The sequence below is a fragment of the Kryptolebias marmoratus genome, linkage group LG22 (assembly GCF_001649575.2).
Source record: "Kryptolebias marmoratus isolate JLee-2015 linkage group LG22, ASM164957v2, whole genome shotgun sequence".
NCBI classification, from domain to species: Eukaryota; Metazoa; Chordata; class Actinopteri; order Cyprinodontiformes; family Rivulidae; genus Kryptolebias; species Kryptolebias marmoratus.
The window spans coordinates 19,898,861-19,923,581 of NC_051451.1; the positions used below are offsets into that span (position 1 = coordinate 19,898,861).

Sequence of the window (24,721 nt, forward strand, 5' to 3'; positions counted from 1 at the left end):
ATAGATAGATAGATAGATAGATAGATAGATAGATAGATAGATAGATAGATAGATAGATAGATAGATAGATAGATAGATAGATAGATAGATAGATAAAATACAAAAGAAGCATAAAAATAGCAGCAAGATAATAAAAAGTTAACAAAAAGAAAATACAAAAACAGGGTAGTAATAACAATAATATTAATGATGATATTCATATAAAGAAAAAGTATGGTTTGGTGAAAGGTCAATCTAATATTTTTGTAAGCTACAGTATACGTGTTCCTTTTAATATCAATGTACTGTGTGTGGTAACAGAAAATGTACCAAATCAGGAATATGCAAATGAGCCTGTTTTATCTAAATTCACATTGCACTACAGTGCGCCCAAAAGGTTGTAGAGGTTAATGATGAAGGAAGTATAGGTTGTCACAGCAGCAAAGAGAAAACATGCAGCAACTATAATAAGAGTGCAAGCAGTAATGACATGAATATAAATACAAACCTTCATCGTACTGGAGTTTGTGATCATCAGAAGTGGATGAGTGCACCGGCACTGACAGGGGTCCTGTGTCTCTCCCCTGACAGTGTTTGTAAACCACTTGTTTCCACAGATCAGTTTGATCAGAGGGCTCTGGTTCTGAAACGGTAATTATTACAACCCCTGATGAATGAAGATCATGTTTCTCCTAATAGCCAGCCCTCCTATTTTCACAACCTCCCACTGCTCACTTCAGCCACTCTCCACCACGACCTCCACTAATTGAGCTGATTATTACAAGATGTGCATGTTGCTGTGTTTGTTAAAGCAGGCCTGCAGGACTGAGATGTGACTTTTAATCTGCAACACAAGCACAACTTTGGGTTAATAGTGGTTTTGGGGAGAGGGAAAGAAATTATTAAAGCCAGAACCTATGTGTCGATACTCGTTAAGCAGATATGAGTCAGGGCCTATTCAATAACTGGTTGTTTACATCTATCTTGTTACCCCAGAGGCCATGGTGATCCTATAGCACGAGGAAGAGATTTCTCTAAACCACACAGCCAGGCAGACATGAAGGGGCGTGGAGCAGGCGTAGGCGTGTGCGCTTGTGTGAGGGTTTACTTCACGAAGGATCTGACCAGCCAGCAGGTTCATCAGATTGAGGGGTTTAGATTTCAGGTCTACTGTTAAATATATAGCCTTGTCATTTAAAGGCAGTTAAAGGGTGAGAAATGCGTCACCTCCATCTGATAGGCATCACCGTGAACTAAAACAGGAGCATAAATCAGTGGCAGATCTGGAATATTTTCAAGCCAGGGTCACTCAGAGGCACATTAAAAAACAAAAAAAGGTTTATATGTTTAGCTAACATGGAATATTCAAAACACATTAGGAAACTTTAGTGGATTGAAAGGTAAGTTTTTCCTGCAGTCTTTCCTGATTTTCAGTTCACTAAAATGTGCATTTAGGTCTTTTTAAACAACATCCAAGTTAGATTCTTTTTCATTTATTGTTTCATTATAGACAACATATAACCAGAACATCAGTATAATTATTGGAAATGTTTAAAGCGACATAGTTTGTAAGTTTTACTCAAACTTTGGGGGCCAGTCAGATTTCAAGAAGAACCGGTAATTATTTGGACTTACTCCTGAAGCCAATCATTGTTCAATAAAATCTTATAAAACTATTTTGATTCTTATCTATTTTCACAAAAATATCTGGAAAAAGTCTAATCATTGTATTAGCATTCAATGTTTTATCATAAGGTGTTCTTGTGAATGACTATAAATAAATAAAAGCACATATCATTCATATACTCAATATAATTTCTACATCCACATAAATGTGAAGCCTATACAACAAAACTAAGCATGAACAATTAACAACCTAGGCAAAGTAAATGTCTCTCTGTGTTTTGAAATTACAAGTAAAATGAACATATTTAAAAAACATTTTTTATGTGTACTAAGTTTTAGTTTCCCTTTGTGGCTTGTTTGACACCTCAAGCACAGAACAAGTAATAACCTTACACAGATTTGTTTTGATCAGAGGTCTTTTGGGAGGTTCTTCTAAATAAAACAAAAGCTAAAGCAGAGCATTAATTATTGCAGCAGTGAAATAGTTTGAGAAAAATACAATATTTTGCAAACATTAGAACACACATACACATACTTGTGGTCCCCCAAATCAAATGTGTGCACCAGTTAATTATGATTTGCCTGATTTTAAATGAGATTATCCCAGAGCCAAATTTAAACTACATAATTGGTTTGAACAAATCAGATAATATATTTTTTCAGCACTATACACAGTTTGTTAAAATCACACAAATGGAATTGTAATTTGATTTTATTTTTAAGTGTGGAAGGCCATTAAAATCAGTGAGAACCCCAATGAATCTAATTATGCCTAATTATGCCTCAGCCAAAAAGCTGTCGCTAAACCACTACCACACTGTTGTGGAAAAAACTCACAACTAAATTGCAGCTGGCCCGAGCGCCGGAGCAAACAGCAACAAGTGTCTGTTTTTCTACCAGGCTGGTCATTGGAGCTGATGAGTAGCTGTGTCTGTCTGTCTGTGAGTGTTTACTGAAAAAAGGGGGGTCGAGTGGTGAGTGAGAGAAAGAGAGAGTGTGGCGCTCGCTGCTGCTGGCCTTAATTTATTTGATCAATCACTCCATTTGATTCTTGTTTATTTTCAGGAGTCGCACGGTCATTTCAGCTGCACACTGAGTCCTTTATGAACTGCCAAGGCGTTTCCCCTCAACCGCTAACACTGTATAGCATGTTTTTGGCCATAATTTGGGGAGAAGAGTGGTTCCAGCACTTTTCAGGTATTTCACGGTTCCTAACCTTTAGAGTGAAATCCCCTCAGTTCTGTCTCTCGTCAAGCTGGCAACGTGTAGATGTACGGGTAAATGAGCTTCACACATCGCTCTGATTTATATCAGGGCTGTTGGCTTGTTTTTAACGATTGCGCTTCAATGTAGAGTTGTAATAGTTTTCTGTAATTTGACAAACAGAGCACAGACAAAAGTCCTGATATTTGTGTATTTTATTTTGCTTAAGCTGCCAGGATTTAATCAATTATTGAAATTCGCTTTGAAGGGACTTTGGTTTTTGATGGATATCTTTACTGAATTAATAGTGTTTTTTATGAATTATCATGCACAGATGGTGCCATTTATAATTCTTTATATTAACAATTAACTGCAAACCTAGCTGGAGATTAACTTGCTTCCACTGGGTATTTAGTTACGGCATGCGAGTAAAGAAATCATCATGGGACCAATATGCAGGATCAGATAAACCTTGGCCTGCTCTGCATCAAAGTGGTAAAAAGGCAGGCTCGTATAATTGGATCATGAAAACCAATTACTTCTGTGAATGTAACATTTAAATGGCAAACATGTACATGGTTTGGTCAGAAGAAGGAAGCGTTCGCCTAACCCTGAAAAAATAAATAAATAAAAGAACAATTCTAATTTGGCCAAAGCTGGGAGACAAACTTGGTGGTAGGGTCAAAAAAAGTACAACTATATAAAATTGACTGTACAGGTACATAGAAGAATTTAGTCAAAATGGCCTTTGTTCAAATGCACGTTTCTGCAATGGTTTTAAAAATGTGTAAAGTCCTGAGTTTTCTAATTAAATAATCAGCAGCCTTCATTTTATAGATTTTACAGTAAGGTCTCCCTTTACTTACAAGCCAGTCTGACGACTCATAAAGTCTGTAGTATATCTTAAAGTTTTATCCTCATGGAACATTCTTCCTGTTTTTATAGTGCTGGAACTCGTCAGACAGGAACGATTTTATTAAAAGTGACCACAGTAATTAGCACTGTGCTAATGCTTGAATTTGTATCCATCCCTGTATGCAGGCTTTTTACAGCACTGTGTGGTTTCACTTGAAACACAAGGTTTGACCCTGTGTCACTGGCCATATGGGCAGTAAATACTTCTGTGATAGAGTCAGCGGTTTGGCTGATACTGTAAAAGAGAGAAAGACACATGATACATCACACTATGTTGTTTTAATGCGAAGAAAATGGCTGACAATTACTCTTTGATGAGTCAGCTTTTCTGTCATACTGTGTCTTAATACATTTAGATCAAATTTACTAATTGATATAATCCTCAAGTGTCTAAAAAGAATACAGTACCAACTCTGTGATGCTTTGAACTAAATGCTAGAGCCACTATTGCAACATTCTTACAGTGACAAGGCCAATGTTTAATGCTTCATTTTACACATTTTTGTCCACAAAGAAATAGGAGTTACATTAGATGCCAATAACAGAATGAGTAAAAGCCATAACTGCCTGTTATATAGTATAGTTCAAAATATAAAACAGATTTTCCATGTAGATATTTTGGCTTGTTTTGAAGGTAGAACACAAGTAAAAACAACTTTGGTTAACAACACATGAAGCTGAGCCATACTGCTTTGAGGCCATTTGTCATTTTGCTAGTGGCATCTTGAGTTCTGTAGTGACATGATGTTCAAAGGATGCATCTGACTGAATGTGAGCGTGCTGTGCATCCACAGTGAGCTGCAAGAAAAACCCCACTCATGTCACTCAAAGTCTGCACTTTTACATCACTTCAAGTCCTCAGTTTAAATGCTGCTCTCTCATTTAAATGGTTGTTAAAGCTAAAAGTTGTTTAGGTTGTGTAGTTCTCATGAACAGGGAAACGCAGATAAAAATCTTTGCAGCAGACTGTAAACTGGATCAGCTGCATTGTAAAATTTATTCATTTTTGATTTGGAGACCTGCTGTCCTTCATCACTTTAACGTTTTTCATTCTTGGGTGTTCCTCCTTAAAATTCTCTGGATTAATTCTTTTTACACAATTAAGGCAATCAAAAATGTCAACCTGATGAGAAGTATTTCAGTGCATTTCACCAGCTGAAAAAACAGAATATGTCGATAATCTCTGAAAAGAAAGAAACATTAAAATGATTTATATTACTTGTCAGATGCCTCAGTTTTAGAATTCAGCTTTTCATTAATAAATCTCACATTTTACGCATTCACTGTATCACTAATTTATAATCTATATGCTGTATTTCTACTCAGAAGCTGTAAAGAAACCACATTTATAAAGTGTTGCCTTTCCTTCTCTAAATGACTTCTCGAACATTAAAGCAAACCATCCATAAAATCTTTTGTTGCATTCAGCTCCCTCTTGGACATGATATGAGATACCGTGAAGATGAAGGCAAGTGTTTACTTTGTAAATTGAAGTGTGGCACAGAGTATCAGTCATTTGTTTTTATATGGAAGCATTGGATTTCATGATGGCTTTTTAACTCTGCCTGCAGGGCATATTAAAGGCCTGCAAACCCATGAACACTTTGTCCAGGAAACTAACAATTATTCTGAATGTGAGCATATGGCAGCCAAAGCTATTTGAGAAAAAAAAGATGGGCTTCAGGTTCATGAACCACCTCGTGCATCATTATGAAGGTTTCGCTTTTCAACATTACATTTTGGAGCACCAGAGCATCACCTGGCTTCATTCATTAACTTGGACAGAAATACTGGCGGTATTATTTAGATATGTGCTTTTTGTGGCAGGATCATGGGATTCAAATAGAATTGTGACCTGTAGTGAATCTGGCTGTTAGAGGAATGTGATAACCGCTATAATGTCCCAAAGCTATCCAATATATTGTCTTTCATTTTAGTTAATCAGTATTTCAAAAAGAAATAATAAAAAAACATTGTCAGTGTGTTCTGACTTTTTAAAAAAAGAAAAAAAAAGGCAAGTAAATTGCATAAATCAGTTTAGAGTAGCTAGTTTACATTTTCCACCAAATGAACAATGTTTTTATGATTTATTTATTTATTGTCAAGTAGCAGCAAACTTTAGTTTTGTATGAATTTGTAACAATACTGGAAGTATACTATGAAAGATTAGCAATTTGTTTGATGCGACAACTAGAGTCAGACTTTTAACCAATTTTACAATACAGTGGATTGGATAACTAAAACATATCTACAGCATTTCATCTGAACTGAGCCTTTTCCCTCAATCATGTGGGGTTTTACCCTGCAAGGCCACTCCAGACTAATATAAAACCTAAGATGAGCTGATAATGATGCAGCGCATGAGCTAGAACAGACCCAGAGCTCTTCGCAGCAGCTCCGGAGGTCAGCTCCAGTGAGCTAGTGCCTGCCGGAGGATAGAGGGATGATGAGCTTTAACGCAACCAAGAGGGGATTACAGTCAATTGCTCCCAAATTGCGGGGCCACCCACACATGTGCTGAGAGACAAGTGATAAATTGCTACATATGTCCATTCCACAGTGGCAACTCCTGATACCAGCACACAGCCCTCAATGAGCTCCAGTTGAGCAGCTTTAACTGTAAGAGGCATTGAAAATTGAAAATAGAGAGCTATTTCATGCGCTTATTATGTCAATATTTTTGTAAACATCTGCCTCTAAATCACCAGCTTTCCAGTCGCCAGTAAAAACAATCTGAACCCTCCACATTTAAATATTTAACATCTGATCAACGAGCCTAAATTGTGTTCTGTAACATCTTCTTTTTCATTTACCCCATAAATGGCAGTCTATCAACCTTTTACGCTGAATGGGAATTTACTCAAGAGTTCAACAACCCAGAAGACTGTTTTATTGATTCAAAATGAAAACATATTACATTTTGAAACCAAAGCTTTTAGTGTGCTCAGATATATGGATAAACAGTCATTAGTTCTGATCGTATCATTCCTCTGCCAAAGAGCCAAGCAGATGGCTAATCCAACCCTGCTATCTAATCAAAGCAGTCATTCTAATGACAGGATAATTTCATAAGAGGCCTTTTGTCCCAGAATATTCAGGAGCAGCATGGGGGAGATCAGAGATATTCATCATCGGCGCAGATTGGAAACAGGCCCTAATAAACGACACATTTGTTTCCTGCCTGTGTGTGTTATGGCAGAATGCAGTGTGTGTGGATAGAGGAGTGTGTGGGTGGACAGCAGCTGCATTGCTCTCAATGGGGCTTCTCCTGACATGCTTGCTCATATGGATGTGAAGTGTGTGTGTGGGGAGGAGAGTGTGTGTTGTAACCTTGAGTCAAGCTAATAGACGAGGCATTAATGTAGAATTTACACCTTAGGGTCAGGGCAACAAGAATCAAACCAAATCAGCCACTAGTAGCTCAAAGTTTGTGTGCGTGTGTGTGTATGTTGTTTATAACCATTTAAAACTCTCGAGTACTTTCTGTAACTCCTCTTACTTTATATCCTTGTAAAGAAAAAAAATACCGGATCTGACTGTCTGTTTTTAACAGGCAAAAAAGAGAAATAGCAACCCTAAAATAACACGTGGCAGTTCAATCTACTCATGTTCCTGTGTGTGCACCACATGGAGACATCCACCTGCAAAGACATTTTATTTACAACACACACGGACAAAAAAAAAGAAAAAAAAGAAAATACGTTGAGACATGAAGGCAGGGTCTTTTAGCCAACTTAAAGCTCAGAGCTGTTTATCACAGAATGTCTCAGTTCACCGTTTCCTTAAAAAACTGCATAAAGCCTGTCGCTGTGCTTCTGCCTTGGGAAGGAAATGGATATGACACTCATACTGACTTTCTGACTCTCAGATCCTCCTCTGCGCGGCTCTCTGTTGGGTTGACCGATGGGGCAGGCAGGGTTTGTTGGGGCCTGAGTCATATTTACATCAGGCAGTGTAATTTTATCAATAAAAGCCAGGAGGACAGCAGCTTACCATAACTCACAACATGCAGGGAGCCGCGCAGCTGTTCAGAGTTCAACTTCCTCTGAAACAGAAGAGGAGATCAACAGAAAAGTTCAGGCAGTCAGCAACACATATCAAAAAAAGGAGGAAAAAAAGGCAAACTGAAAAAAGTGTGGAATGGCACAAATTAATGATATTTCTCAGTACTGATTATTTATTTTGAAAAGTAAGAAAAAAAACTTAATTTTTTGCTTTGACAAAACAATATAAAACTAAACCTTAATATTTAAATTATTTAAAAGAAGAAAAAACTGAACAAGAGAATAATACAGAAATCTATGGAAGGTATTTTTTGTCTAATAAATCACTGTATTTACTATTGTTTCACCTTTTGGTGACTTACATTATTAGTAGTAGTCAAAGATTTAATCTCCCCAACTCATAAATTAGGCTACAACCGTTACACAATAGATAATGGAAATTTAGTTTAGTTAGTTTAGTTTTGACTAATAATTTCCATGTCATAGTTTACTGCAGATACATTTCAATATATTTAATAACAAAGCAATGTCCCGTGACAACAATAAATTAAGTTTATTGTGTAGCTTTAACAAACCTAATCAATATGACTCCAGTCTCATGCATTCTAGGAATCTGATCTTTCTTTTTCTTCTCCTTGTTTTTGTTAAATTAGGTGTCACGTCTCATTCTGGAACGATACTCTCCAAATTTTCAATCACCGGCCTTCTCAGTTTCACTAAAGAAGGAGGCTGACCCCTGTGGCTGACCTCACCAATCACGGATCAAAGTTGCTTAGTTTCTGCTTGGTGAGCTTAATCAGAGGACCACCTTGAAGAACCAATCAGGTAACGTCTTACTGGGCTTACAGGAATCAAGCCATTTTTGACGAGCAACTATCTGTTTCCTGCAGCTGTACATGTTGGTGTGTCTGTTTAGGGTGAGCCAGGGCATTTGTTTTAATCTAGATTTATTTAATATCGGCTTTGAAAGACGAATATTACTGACTGAGTCGGCTGTAGGACAATGAAAACAATCAAAAGTTAAAACATAAAGAAATGAACTCTTAAGGTCTGAATTTTCATTGTGCAACGTTTCACGTTACTCACACTTTTTGGCCATGTTTAGATTAGTTCATATGGCAAGGGTATAAATCCAAATTTACAGCTTAAAATGAATGTTTCAGAATAAATATTTCAGTCAAGATGGAATATATGGTGAGTGTGAGGTATAAAAGCGTCCATACATGTGAATGTGTGTGTTGCCAAGAAAGGAGTGCTTGTATCACTTGCTCCCATTTGAGGGGAAGTGACATGAGATACTTAAAGACCAAAATTGCCTCACTTAGGCAAACAAACTGGCTCTCTTGATATTCACACACACACTCTCTCTCTCTCTCTCTCTCTCTTTCTCTCTCTCGCACACACACACACACACACACACACACACACACACACGTCTTGTGCTCTCTAATGGCCAATAAACTCAGGATGTTCATTCCTCCTCTCAGGCTCACAAAAACTGAACAGCAAAATTATTGAGAGAAAACGGATTCCACTGTAGCTCTGCCTAATGACCACACATGCACACACACATATGTACCCCCCCACCCCCACCCCCTCCCACCACGACCACATACACAATCGGAGGGTCAGTGAAGGCTGAAGCAGATAGGATAAACTTAATAACCCTGGTATGGTTTTTATAAGTCTTCAGATCTTTTGAAATGGCTTGGGCTGGGAGAAAACCCAGGCCTGCATATAAAAATACTGAACATTCTGGAGCAAGACTTTCATGTTTTTTTTTTTTTCTTCCTGCTTTAACTGCAGCTTTTAACTGAAGAGACACTCAGGGGCATGTGCCCATGCAAATGTTTCAAGTAAATAAGAACAAATGGTTTCCTTTTTATTATTAAAACTGAAGACAGACTGCTTTTGACAGTTTTAGCAAGTAAATCCCTAAAGATCTCTGCACATACAACTTTAAATGTTAAGCAAAGGTAAAATACAGGTTAGTTTTCTATTCCAAGACACAGACACGCCCAAAAATGTCACAGGGCCTTTCCTTCCACTTTTAATGCTCTCACCTCACCTATCTGCAGATTATTGTCGAGCTTCAGCTGGAAATTTGCTTTTGCGCCAAAGGTAAACATTTCTTTCAGTCCTCCTGCAAATTTCTGCCATTTTAGAGTGAAGGTTAAAAGACAATATGGTGCATTCATTGTACAACTGTCTGTGTCTGTGAGTGAGAAAGACAGAAACCAACCTCTCTAATGCTTCTGTTTTTCTAGGGACCATATGTCCTTTGTGTCAGTGCAGCAGCAGTTTAGCCTCTACAGTTACAGTTGAGCTCTGTGTGAAAGACAGCCATGTTGTAAAAGAGGAGGTGGGAGGGGGAGGACATTGGGTTTAGGGCAGGAGGAGGCTGGGACACCTTCTTGAAAAGCTTTACAATCAATAACTGTAGATGCTTCCTATTGTGGTGACATAAATTAACCTTCTCACTTATTCCATCTAATACCTAACTCAACCTTTTCTTAAACTTGGAGCTGCACACAGCTGCTGCTTTACATTGAGCTGCAACCTTATGACAATGGTGCCACACTATCTATGCTCAGTGTTCAAGAGTGCACGTTCAGCTAAATGCATGGTTTTATATCCACGCATGCCTCTTGCACACACAGCAGCACACCCACAAGGTTTTAGGTAAAGAAACAGTCTTCCTCTGTGGTGAAAATGTTTCCTTTTCAGGGTCACTGATACCAAAATGCTTGTTAAACTTTATATTCCCTGGGGCAAGAAAAAAGCTACAGAACTATGAGTGTGTGTGGTGGTGATGTTAGTGGTGTGTGTGTGTGTGTGTGTGTGGGGGGGGGGGGTGCCTGTGTGTACTCTGAGTTTAACGTGCATGTTGCTGACATGGAGGTGTCTTCATCCCTTATAATTGTTTTTACTGTTTAACTTTTGTTTGAACAGAGTTTGACAACTCCCCGATGTATTAAAAAAAGAAATAAGACATGTTTTATGTTGCCTGTTTATTTACTTATAGATTTAAAATAAACACAATAAAATCTACAATCCAATATAATATTTAAAATGAGGAAACAGAAAATTTACAATTATTTTTTTCATAAAGTGACTAATTAGTCTGTTAATACAATGCTTATCATTTTTCACTCTAAATGTCTCAGTTGTGACAATATTGCTTTAAATCATAAAAATATTTAATACATTTCAACTTTGGTTTAGTTTCCTACTAAAAATACATTAAATTACCAATGCACGTACAATCAATTAACTTGTAAAACATTTTACATAGCTATTTATATTCCTGTAGGTACAGCAGGAATTATGTACAATAAAAAATATAACTTAGTGTCTTTGCTGTATTATTTTCTTATTTCTTATAAATGCTATATGATCAGGAACAAGGACTGGACTGAAATGAAAATAAATGGCTTCTTTAGAAGCAAAAATTAAGTTTTACAAGGAGTGGACTAATATTTTTGCACAGTACTGCGTATCCATTTATATAGTTTTTATGTTAACAAAACTTAAACTGATAATAATGAGAGACGCAAAAATCCAATCAAAGTATTTCTTCTGGGTATGTACTCTTGTTCACCTGATCCATCCAATAATTTTCTTGTTTACAAAAAGGATGTGGAAATCTTTTTTTGCAGACTCAGCAAAAAACAGCCTGCTCTGTGGCACTTTGATATTTTCAAACACACACACTGTTGATGAATTAAAGAGATTCTGTAGATAGCCCTGAAAGCTTATCCTGTGGACCTCAGCAAATTCTAAGGCTCTTTTTCTTCTGTGATCATTTTAGGGTAATTTAATAAATTCCCATGGCTCTGTGTGGAACTAGAAGAAGTTCGACTTTGGTCAGAAGAGAGCTTTTAAGAAACCAGCAAACGCACATCAGAGGCACAGCAGTCGATGGTAATGTAATGAACATTTACATTTACCTGCTTCTCACCTTTCCTGTTGGTGTATGCACACAGTTTAAAATGCATTTCTTAAGTCATTGGCTCAGTTTGTTTTCATAAATATACACCATCTATTTCTTCTTTTTCACCTCTTGCATCCTCATCCCTTCTTGAAAAAAGGAATATTTGGTGTTTTAGTGAGGCTGGGTGAGCTGCGGTTGGCTTGTGGGTGTGTGTTTGAACGTGGTGTTGCAGAAAGCCAGAACTAGCACTTCTGGTCGGAAAAATGGAGTCTGAGTTTTCGTCAGACGTGTTGCGCAGAGAGAAGAGGCGAAGGGAAAGCTTTTTGAAAGCGCAGTCCAAGAGCAACAGAAAATACTCCCTATTGACTATGTGGTTGAAAATGGGTATGGAGGGAGAGGTTGAATTTGGCAGAAAGCCTTGACTAAAGGGGGAGAAAATATACCATGGTAAATTAAGACTGAAAATAACCCCAAAAAGGGGGAACCCACACATTACAGGGGTCCACTAGTGGTTTACTCACAGTGTAGCACAATCATTATACTTTACAAAAAGTCTGACAGGTCCAAATTATGTGTACCTATTCAAAAATAGTCCTATAAATACATTTACACACAAAAAACTTTGTAATAAATAAATTATGTGCAAGAATGAATGTGCCAAAAGAAAAAGCCACATATATTTACATTTAATGCCAAACAAAGGACAAAAAAAGAGCAAATGAGTGACAAAATCCCGCATGTAGACTGAAATTCGGAAGGGACTAAAAAGAAAACCCACGTATGCACTGAGAGAACATGCAAACTCCACTCAGACTAAACTCATGTTGTTTTATTTTATTTTCTTCCCAGCATGTGAGGGTGGGCAGGTCTAGAAATTTTACACAGTATATGCCAATCCACATGGGACATTTGAGCATGTAAATTGTGATCCCCCCCGCATGAAGTCATTCCTTGTTTAGGAATTGTATTTCTCATGTGAAATGAGAAATGCAGGACAAAATATACTCTCCTCAGCCAGCAGTCCTCCTCCTGTGCTGCCTGCTGCAGGCTCTGGGTGTTGAATCAGACGGTGTAGAAGGAAAGACAGAGAGACAAAAACACAGAATCATGTATATGAGCACCGGGGAGGACGATACTGAGAAGCGTGGAGGCATATCATGAACAAGGTCAGAAAGACATCGCTTTGCAGAACAGGAAATGATACAGGATATATCCTCTCTTTCTCTCCCTCTCTGCACTCTCTCAGGCCTGGCTGTAGGTGACAGCGCTGCAGAGGGAAGTTGACAATGCTGAAGGATGAATTTCACCCTTTAGTGTTTTTCGGAAAATGAGAAATCACGGCTGTCTGTCTGGATTTAGGGGCGAGATCCATGACCCTTGAATGACCCCTTTGGAGAAGATGACAAGGTTTTATTGGCCAGTCAGACTCAATTTATTGAACAATGTACAGCTTAATTTGCAGCTTAGATTTAGTTTCTGCAAATGTAGTTATGATGAAGCATTTGGAAATGGAAGTGAAAGGTGCTGCAAGCTTTTTAAAGACTGCACATAGCTTGTTTTTATTTTAAAAACACACTCTTTGACTCCTAGTATTCAGAAAGTGTGTATAAAAATGTCCTTAACAGAACCCTATTTAAAAAAGAACACATCATTGTCAGTGTTTGCTAATAAATAAAAATCAGAGTAAAGGTATCTTTGTCTGGGAAAAACAAAATCAAATTGCATATCTAAAACTGATTGCTTGAAATGTAATAAAGAATGTCTCCCTTAAGAAAGACAAATGGCCACATCATGCATGATACATTCTATATACAATACAGGGACATGCAACATGCAGCTCTACTCAACCATGACAAAATCTTAATCTGAAACACAAACTATGTAAATACAGTTACATGCTTCACTACACGTATGTATATTTTTGCACATGCACCGAACAGCAGGTTATAAAATATGTGTGGCCTTGAGAGTTGGGGTAAAATGAGACCTTCCTGTAATCAAACGAAACAGGTTGCAGCAATAAAGACTGTTTTGAAACATCTATTGCCCGAGGGAGAAATCCCTCCGTAGGAATGATGAAGAGAAAAAAAGACACCGGTATGTGTCACAAAAACTAGCACCTAATAAAGTAGAACAGAGCAATCCTAACAACTGTGTTGGGATCTCTTTACTGATCTTTTGTCCTTCCACCCTACCCCCCCTTTTCTTTCCTGGTGTTGCAGGTTGCAGTGTGTTTGTGGGTCTCTTGGGCAACATTCATTACCTGAATGAAGAGAGGCACCGCTTCAGAACAAATAAATAAATTTTAAAAAAAGCACATATTCTTTTTACGAAAACTACAGAAGCATCAGACTGGAATCAATCTGGTATCACAGCGCTGACTATAAAACAATTCCAAACACACATTTTAGTCTTTAACCCCAGTGAGACAGAGTCGGGGCTACTTTTCATCTCTGCAAGTTTATGCATTGTAACATTGTGTCAGGTTTGGAGTACGGCTCTCTGTTATATCTCCGAGTTCACCTGCAGCTGAGGCTCTTTACCAGAGCTTTGGGAATTAACTGCAGCCATAAATAGTGAACAAAGTGTGTGCAGTGCACTGCAGGGTAGCACGGGGTAAGAATATATCTGACAGGAAAAGAGCAAATCTTCTCTACATGCAACCTGCTGTAAAAAAGTCCTGTTTCAGGGCTTTGGGTCTCATAACAGTCTGATTAAAAGATAACATGAGCGGGCTCTTCGATCATTTGACTCGTCTGGAGTTGACCCTGAGATAGATTATACAGAAGCAACAGGAGTTTACAACATGACACAAAGTCATATGATACACAATTCAAAAAATATTATAATAAGATTATTCAATTAAAATGAGTTATTTCAGAAGTGAATAGTCAACCAATGTACATGTAGATGTTTTAAGTCATTTTGTTAAAGTCATTTGCAGAAATGTTGTATCCACTTTGATAAATACTGCATGGTAAAACATATAAAACTTGCTCAGTGTTTTGTTCAAAATCAATATTTGTTTATATTTTCTTGATACGATAAAACTAGCCAGTAAGGACACTAGAAACTGGAAATAGTGGTTAAAATGAATCCATGACTTTAAAAAAAAGCACATAAACTACAGTTTTACTGATCATTAAAACAAACAAGAGAGAAATGTTGTTCCCGTTAAAGCCGGGTTTTATAAAAATATTTGTTTGATGACTTAATTGTCAATTCATACATAATAAAAATACATCCAAAAGGTTAATCATTTGGTCTATTCTAGGTTGCACCAGAATTTAAATTCTTATCTATTAGAGACTAAAATGGGCCAAAGAGATTTTTACAGCTTGTTCAGCTGTGTGTATGTACAACTGGGGGGCATGCATTCATGTGTGCAACATTACAAGAGAAATATGCTGGTGTAGATTCTCAGTCATCCAGGCCATGGTAAATTCAAAAAAAGTTAAAAAACAAAAACAACTGGACTTCTATTCTGTAGCTGAAGACGTTTCGCTTCTCATCCGAGGAGCTTTCTCAATTCAGAAATAGAGAGTGTGGAGTTGAGCTTTTAAAGCTGAGATGTGATTTAAAAGCTCAACTCCACACTCTCTATTTCTGAATTGAGAAAGCTCCTCAGATGAGAAGCGAAACGTCTTCAGCTACAAAATAGAAGTCCAGTTGTTTTTGTTTTTTAACTTTTTTTGAAATTACAAGAGAAACTATAAGACTGAGAGACTAATGGGATCTTATTTTTTTACAGTGTAATCATATTTCAGTTCTTCACTTCTTTGCTTTCTTTCTGCAAGTTTATAAGTCAACAAAAAATGAACAGACTGTGTATTGTTCTGCTATGGCACTCTGCTGCCTCACCTCCACTGCTGCTTGCTTAATTAAAGGTTAATTGCCTAGAATAAGTATGCATCGGAACAGCCCACTCCTCCATTTCCATTCAGCCAAAGTCAAGTGTGTGTGCGCAGGGCGGGTTGGATATCTGGAATTTATCAACTTGTTCAGGAAATGAGAGCCAAGTTTTACCTAAATCGGTGTGTGACCAAGGTACAAAAACAACACATGGGGGAAGGTGTGTGTATGTCACACAGAATGAGAACACACCGTACACACACACACACATACAGAGGAATGCAGAACACCCTCTGTCATTTTAATAAAGAATTTGATCCCTCATTCCATCTGGATTTCTCTGACTCAGTCGGTGGCAGCATGTACAAAACTCTGAAGGAGCCAAGCATAAGCATACACACATACTGCACATACATGTAAACATGGACAGACAACTTGGAAAAGCTGAGAGTTTGGCCTTAACCATCAGTGAGTGGGTGGTATTTCTTTTTGTTTTGTTTTTGTTTGTTTGTTTATTGCCACAAACAGAGACACACTACTACACTCCAAAAGTTGTTAAAAACCACTTAACTTGATACATAGAGTGGGAAAGAATGGAAAAAGAACTTATTTTTATTATAGCTTTTTTTAATATAACTGATGTTCTGTGTTACAGGTCTGTCTTGTAAATGAGACTACTTGTCTCAGTGAGATTACCTGTCTAAGAAAAGTAAATAAAATAAAAGATTTTAATGCAACTTACTCAGACTTTATTGAATTGAAGCCAAAAACATTTACGTATGTCTTTCTTTCCATTCAGGTTTGTTTGTAAATCCCTGTCTTGCAGTTAAAAGCCTTCTTATCACATCATGATCACCTCTGTCCACTTACTGAATTGGTGTCTGTCTCCGTGTGTTGCATGTGAATGAACAGAAACACAGGTCAGCGAGATAACATTTGGTGGACCACCTGTCGGGAAGCTCAGTTTGCTAAATACAAAGCTTCACCCAACTCATCATTGTCTGTGCGTGTGTGTATGTGTGTGTGATGGGGGTTTACCTCTTACCTGACTGGCTGAGAAGCAGAAGTATTTGATTACCGATAACGTTACAGGACGAAAACCACACAAGGAGGAAGCTCAAAACGAACCAAAAACTGAAACGTTTTGGCAATATAAGTAAATTAAAGATCAATTTGAACAAATACAAACTCCCATCATCTGCCTACTAATTATTCTTCAACTTAAAAACTCCTGTGACACAAATGAGACCAGTTTAGAGAAACAGTGACAAATCTGCAACTTAACTGTCCTAAAATGTCTCTAAATGGAATCAGTGACAGAAAAAACACATCATCGCCTTTATCCAAAGGGAAAGCATTTTTATTGGATGGACAAGTTAAGCTACTTGCTCATTGTCTCATAACAAAGAGGAAAATGATGTCATTAGCTATAACTGGATATATTAATTGCAACTTATGGTGGTTCACATGCAGATATTAAGAGGTTGTGAGAGATGTGAGCAATTAGAGAAATAGACTTTTAGTCCTGTTTTTCAAAGCCAAAAGGTAATGTTTTATTCATCAGAAATTAAATGTAAACCAAAGTAATTTTCACTGCTTGTCCAGCCATGCACACATGGGTACACTAAAGATGTGCACATGGACAGAGGAATTTTAATTGTCTGAGACAAAGAGGGATTTAATTTTTTTTTCCTAGCTCATCTGTCTTTCACTCCTTTGCTTTTTTTTCTTTCCCTCCTTTCTTCCATGAAACAATAAAATCATCTGGATTCTAAGTTATGGGGTGCTTTTGAAGTGACTGGAGGAGCCAGTAAATTTAGTGGGCACCTTTGGGAGCCGGTTCAGTGGCCCAGTGGCTCTATCTATATTTCATGCTTGCATGTGCACGTGCCTCAGAGACTCTGTGTCTGTTTGCATGCGTGTGTGCATGCTCACAAGTCATGGCTGCGCCTTTGTCTCTGCCTGTGACACAAATGTGCTTAGATTTGGTGCGTGCACGTGCAGAAAAGTTCTCGATGCTCTCTATTTCATAGTCACGCTGATTTGTGGTCGTCTACATCAAGTTTCCCAGGGCATTATAAATCTCAGAGGACAAACTGAATTAGAGATAGGCATACATGTACTTGTGTTTGAGTGTGAATAAAATAGCTTGAGGTCTGTAAAATGCTCGGTCATGTACTGGTCATCTTTGACCATCTATGGCCTGTTGTTGTTGCAGTATAGAATGTCTGGTGCTAGTTAGCATTTGAAGGAGGTCGTTTTGCACAAATAATCTGTAACAAATGAAAACAATAAAATAACTGACTTTTGTTTGGTAATCAGAGTTTTCTTGCAAGGAGCAGCCTTTTGTTTATTCCTCCACTTTGACCATTGTTTCTCACTATTTGAATAAAGATGCAAAAATAGCAAAATGTTAACAGTGCTAGCTGCATGTTTAAAGCTGCTTTTAAAGGAAGGAAGTCAAAAAAGCTTAAGGTCAATTTGTCCCTCCTCCAAATCATACCTTTGCAGTTTTGATCACTTTGTACCCATGCTTTTTGGGTATGAAAAGTGGCTGTCTGCCATGGTACAAAATGACAATCATTTGAAGTGATGAATTGACAAGTCAGAAAAGATGAGAGATTAAAACATCATTAAAACAATCTGATGATTACGGCAAGACATGGGCCTTTGACACCTGCTTTCTCGTGTTCAGACACAAACTGCAGAACAAGATGTGACCAGATTTATCACAGACTATTAAACAGCTATCGATAAAACTATTTGATGCAAAGTAGAGATGTTCCTGGAAGGTTGGGGAAAAGTCAAGTGTCCCAAAATTACAAACTATTTTGTGCTGCCACTATTTGCTTGGCTGGCAGTGTGGACGGATATGACGGTGACATGATGATTGAGGCCAATAGCAATGATGAAGGCGACAATCATCAGTGAAGAAGAACCTGAAACACTTCTCAAGTGAGAGACAGCATAACTTCCAAGAACAAAAACTGAGGATCACACTGTTGTCACAGAATTTTAGAATGGAATAAATTCCTTTTTTGTCATTGTACAAGAAAGCACAACAAAATTTAAAAAACTTATTGTGGATTTTTATTTTGATACAAAAAAGTATGATGCAGTCTGACTCACATTAGAAAGCCTTAATCACACTGTATTTAAGCTACAGTATCATACCATTTATGAGTTAAGGATTCATCTTTAATAATAAAGTATTTTAAAGCAACATGAATAACTGTGTTTTGCAGCTATTGAACAAAACAGTTACCAGATTTAATTAATGTGAAACATTTTGAAAGACTTTTTTAAAGACTGAAAATCTGGTATTTGACATTGGTGGCTTATATTTTAACTATATATACACATTTCTTTTTGATTATTCACTCAGCTGGTTGTCTGAAAAAGTATACTTAGTTTAATATATCAAACTAAGTTAAACTAAGCTAATTAAACTATTTATGCAACAAATGCAGTTTTTTATGCTTGCAGCAGAAGAGCAGGGAATGTAAAAGCAAAAGGACTGACTTAGACACAAAATTATATTCAGTGGAAAGAAAAAAACTTTTTCTTAATAAATTTCTTTCTATTTTTTTTCCACCTCCTGTCTGTCTTTTCCTCCCCTTACCTCACTCCATCTACGCCTCCCTTTCTTTCTCCCCTGCTCTCTCAGTTTTCCTAGACACCTGTGTAGGTTTAGTGTTTCAGCCGAGTCCCTGAAAAATAAATGCGGAGCTCCAATCTCTTAATCCACTCGGCTCCACGCAGCCACGTCACATGACACCGCCATGGTGGTTCTGAGGCCTAGACGACACAAGAGGGAATGACTGTTGTGTGTTTGTGTTTCTGACTTGTGTCTTTTACACAAAAAAAGATGTAGTAAAAACTTGAGAATATAGGACTTATATCTGGATTTTCTTGCATCCTATTACTTGTAAAGTTCAATGTGTTTGCATTTTAAGGTTAACTGTCTGCCTATAAAAATGAACTTAGGTAGATGTAAAGAAAGTAGAAAACACTCTTCTTGTTCAATCCAAGATTGTTGGTCAATGTATTGTGCATGCGCGCACGCGTGTGTGTGTGTGTTTGCATGTACATTTTGGGATGATACCCTATCCTCAGCAATCAGTCTGACCTCCACTCTAGAGTGAACTGTTCTCAATGATTAATGGATCTGCCTCTATGCTTGGTCGCTAAGGCAACCCGAAACCTGATAGCCCTCAGGAATTCGCTAGCTCGCCCTCAAAGTTAGGTTGTGTGTGTGTCAGTGTGTGTGTGTGCGTATGTTGCTAAGAGTGTGGGTGGGAGACACTTGGAAGGATGGAGTTGGCTGTGGTAAAGACAACTGAAGAGGTCCAATTCAGTCATTAAAGCTGAAGGATTTCTGTTCTGCACTCTTTATGTGTTCTTAGTTTCTAAAATTTACCCAACACACTTTAATGTACTGGCAGGTCAGTCTAACCATTTGTGTCCAAACTAAGCATTGTTTCAGGCCATTTACAGAATGTAAAATCACACCAGTGTTGTAGGCCATGTCATTTTGGGTTAAATCACCAGCACCCTTATTCACCCTTCAGTGACCTGTTCAGATTTGTGCCTTTCTCTGTCTTAAAACATTATTATTCCTGACTGTGTTTCTGTGACTGGATGCTTGGGTGAGACCCCCCAGTCCATCTGAAGCTGGTGATGAAGGAAATCTATATTAACAAGATGGCAGCTCTTCAGTTGAAGTGCTTGCTGATGCTTGATAGGCTAACTTAACTCTGCAGTTATTTTCTGAGGGCCACTTAACACTTTATTGATCTGGAGACCATTGGGGCTCATTAGTCGAACGCTCAGAGTTAACACAGTGTTATTGTGGCTCTGTCCACTACATGACATTGTAACATTAATACATTTTTACACACTTTACATTATTCAATTTTTGCGTTGGATCCTCCAAGTGTGTCACTTGTTATAGATAGATAAATAGATACTTTATCCAGTAGCATCATAGCAACACTCAGTAAGTAAACTAAAGTAATTAAAATTACCCTTTTGAAAAATAACACAAATGAAGGATACCAAGAACCCTAAATTACAGTTTAAACTCCTCTGCTTGGTCATGGGACTGTACAGAGGATGCTGGGCGTTGTTCAGTATGGCCAGCACAGACCAGTCCAGTTTGTCATCCATCTGCAGACTCAGATATTCATAGGACCAGACCAGCACAACATCTCTCTGAACAGAGAAAGCATGCAGGTGAGGCTTCTCCTTGGTCCTGGAGGTGTTTAGCTGTAAATGGTTGGACATCTAAATGAAGCCACTGTGATAGTTTAACACACAAAATTATCATCCTATTGACTGTAATACCACTCATCAGTGACTAAGTAGAAGGGTGAAAACAACAGAAAGAGAATAAGATCTCAGCTGATGTTCTTCTCAAAGCATAAAGAAGCAAAACAATAATCAAGTTATGAAAATGGAAAGCATTACTTACAGTTAAGAAAACATAAAACACATTTCAATGTGTATAAAAAATAACTCCTAAATTTAGAGTATTGTGCTTAAGTTAATCAAATGTAACAAATATTGAAATCTAAATTGTGATGGGTAAATGACAAGTTTCTTTAGCTTCCATAACTAAATTGAAAGTTTCTACAAGACGCACAACATATGGTGTTTATTAGGCTACTATATAAGGCCATCAGCCTGCTTCTTATTTCATAAAGCTCCAGGTCATCAACAAACAGACACCGCTTATTTAGTCTTTCCTTTATTACTTGTCATCACTCTGAGAGTTCAAAATCATTTACTCGTCTAAAATGAACTTTTCTTGTTTGCAAATAAGTCAAATTGCTATGATTATCAATACCAAGAGATATTAAGAATACATACATCTGTAACAGTGTAAGGCTGTGTGATCAGACTTGCATTAGATAAGAAATAATAGAATGTGTACTGTGTGAGAGCATTTGTGTATTATTCTTTGAGCTTATACTTGCTGAGTGACAGACACAGCGGGGATATCTATGACATTGTGTCATGCATGTAAATCCACACTGCCCTCCTGGTGAAATAGAAAGTTAAAAATTCCTTCTTCATTATAAAAATAGGCTACAAACAGGAATATTCAAGGAGTAAGAGGTAGCTGATAAAGTGCCTTTTAAGGCTTGTAAAACTTCTAGCATTTATAAATTTAGATCATTTCAGTCTCACATGTCTGAATCCCCGTGTTGGACTCGTGACCTGCCCAGGGTGTCCCTCGCTTCTCGCACAGTGATGGCTGGAGCTAGGCACCACCTCCTCGCGAACCTGGAAAGGAGAAGCGGGAAAAGAAAATGGATGGATGTCTGAATCCAGGCATTAAAAATACATACACCCTGTGCTGGAAGATATACAGAAGCAACATTGTAACTTTGCATAAAACAGAAGAAGTATATTTGCACGTTTGCTCATCCATATGAATCCATAAACATGTTTAAAAGTCAGAGAAAGTTCAAATGTATTCAAGTTAAAACCGTGATTTAAAAATATGGCAAATGTTTCTTGACTATTACTGCCTCAAAATGCAGCATTTTACATTACTGATGCAGGTAGATTTTCATAGATGTTGGACTAAAAAAAGGAGCTTTAAATGTATACAATATATGTACTGTAAAAAAAATGTTGATTTAAGCTTTAGCTTAGCTACAGGTTTAAAAAAATTACAGGTAATATTGCTGCATGAATGCACATGTATATTCTTACATGTGTGCCTGACAAAATGAAAGGCGGCGAGCGGAGCAGGGTTCAGTACGGGCCAGACCTCTAGCCCTAATCATGTTACATGATTAATGAGGGGGGGAAATGGGCTCATGTTGTATTAAGAAAATGTGTGTTTGAACCCAAAGCGGCGGGTATCAGCAGCCTAATGCATCAGCCATCGACTGGACACCTGAGATCCGAGGTCTGCTGTGCTGTTAGCTCTGTCCCAGCGGAGAGCCGCTGCATTGATTCTCCTAAAACTCTCTCTCTCTCTCGTTTACTCACTGACTTCCTGTTTCCCTTCTACCCTTTGTGTGTTTTCATGCATTTCTTGCATTTATCTCACACCTTATTTGTGTCTTAATAACTACTTCCTTGCCTCACTTCTCGCCCTCCTCATTTTTATTTGTTTTACTTGTCTCTTCTTGCCAACTCTCTTCATTAAAAGAACAGCTTCAGTGGGTTTGCGAACACCATATAATAGCAACAGTGTTTTCTGTATCTGTCTTTTTGCTTCTGAATAATGTAGGTTCATTTCTGAAATCATAGCAATGGCCAGCACTCAGCTCAGCTCAGACACAAAATAGTCATTTAATCTCTGAGGCTTGTCTGATATATTAGCTCGCCCTGCCTCATCCAATAAAGATAATTCAGTGAGTAAGTGTGTGAACCAAACTGTAAAAGTAGCACCACAAGGTTTCTATAACAAGACAAAGGTTCATTCATTACTCACGTCCTCACTTTTCCACAAAGAGTGAGCTAAAAAAAAAGTTTGAAGCTTTTAAGTCAAAACATGGTTTACTTTATGAGGCAGGCAGAAGTTTTGCTTCAGCAAACAGCACAGTGACAGTTCCTCTTTGACGTAGCTGTGGTGTTATTACTGGGAGCCAATTAGATGGCCTCCCCGCTTCTCTGAAGCAGACTGCATCTTGACACTCTCTGGGGAGGGGAGTTGTTGCGTGCACAGTAGCTGCAGCACACACAGAGGAGCTGATGAGTGATTAGTCTGGATTCAAACACAAATACAGCTAAACCAGAGCTCTGCTCATGTTACCCTAAAACAATATCCAGTTCCCTTGTCTTATCAACAGAACCTTTTGTGGTACACTAAATTTTAGTTTCATTGGAATTATTAATAATATGACAAAATATTATTAATTAGGTTCCGAGACTTGGCTGGATCAAAACAGCTGCTGACTTTTTCTTTACAGTATGAATTGTGGCTACATGCTGGAAAAAGATGGAGGGTCAGAAGTTGAGTAAAAAGTTATTTTTTTTGTTGCTTGGGGTTTTCTAAAACTAATAGTGTTCAGACATCTAAATACTTGACAGAACATGGTTTAAAATCAGGATGCAAAGATGTTATGAAACTGACAAAGTGGAGTCTTTGGTCTTTGTGGTGTAATTTGCTCCAGGTTGGATCCTTAAGTCATGTGAACACGCCAGATTTATGAATAATCAGAGAGCAGCTGGTGTTTGCTCTCCTCAACTCAACCATCATCTTCGATGAGAAAGTTTACTCTGAGAAGTTCGGTTACTGATTCTAACAAAGGAGATGTACAAGGCGTTCATTAAAACCAAATAACCCTGGGCTCAGAAAATCAAAGCAATAAAGCACATTGCATAAACAAATAAATGAATGAAATGAAGATTATAGAGTCAAATCAGAGAAATGTCGGGGAGACCACAGAAAACCCTTGAGATATGGAAACAAACCTGCAATATGTAGACAAATGATTAACGTACCATTTCATCAATAGAGATGATTTGCTGTTGCAGCAAAGCATCCTAAAGTACACAAACTCATGTGCACACATGCAAAATATACCTAAATATAAACATGAGCGCACACGCACCCACTGAGTCTCACTATGAAAGACAGCAAGGAAAATATCAGTTTTGAAAGTATTACCAGTTATATTTTCATATTTCTTTCCCCCGCTGTTATAATTTTCTCCCCTGTCAAACAAATCAAAATGCCAAAGCCAAATAGAGGCTGAGGCTCAGATTTTCCACTGTCAGTTCACAAACGCAGCACTCTTACAAACAGGCTCTGTGCACGAAGACAGGACCTGTGTGTTTCACCGTCTGTGCACTGACTGAGTATGTTTGTGCAGATGACCTCGACCAATATCCATGTCAGCCAAAACAGGACAGCTCCATCTATTTCAGCTTTCCTAACAGGATATATAAACCCAATTATGCAGTTGTTGCAGTACCCTTTTATTTGCTTCATTATAAATCAATTTTAAAAATAATAATTTTAAAGTTGTATTCTGTAAATTAAAATAAAATACTTTTTTATTTCTATCAGTGTAATTGTGTTTGAATGCCAGTTTGTATTTTGTCACAAGTGATTATATTATAAATTATATATGCAAATCATGTAAATGCAGTTAATAGAAACTTTTTTTTTTTTGCAATATTGTGAAGATGATGCACTTTCCATAGTCCCTGCCACACTAAATGAAGCAAAGAAAAAAATATG

At 37.6% G+C, this 24,721-nt stretch overlaps 1 long non-coding RNA gene across 2 annotated transcripts in view; it reads left to right on the plus strand.

The window, feature by feature from the left end:
* Positions 1 to 24,721, plus strand: part of LOC108244024 — a 31,935-nt gene that overhangs the window by 1,744 nt on the left and 5,470 nt on the right. The window contains exons 1-3 of one of the 2 annotated variants that reach the window (XR_001808907.3): positions 1,141 to 1,379; positions 8,381 to 8,552; positions 11,539 to 11,651. This is a non-coding gene — a long non-coding RNA (uncharacterized LOC108244024). Of the gene's footprint in view, positions 1 to 1,140; positions 1,380 to 8,380; positions 8,553 to 11,538; positions 11,652 to 24,721 lie in introns of those variants that run through there. The other variant, XR_001808908.3, reaches the window with a different exon arrangement.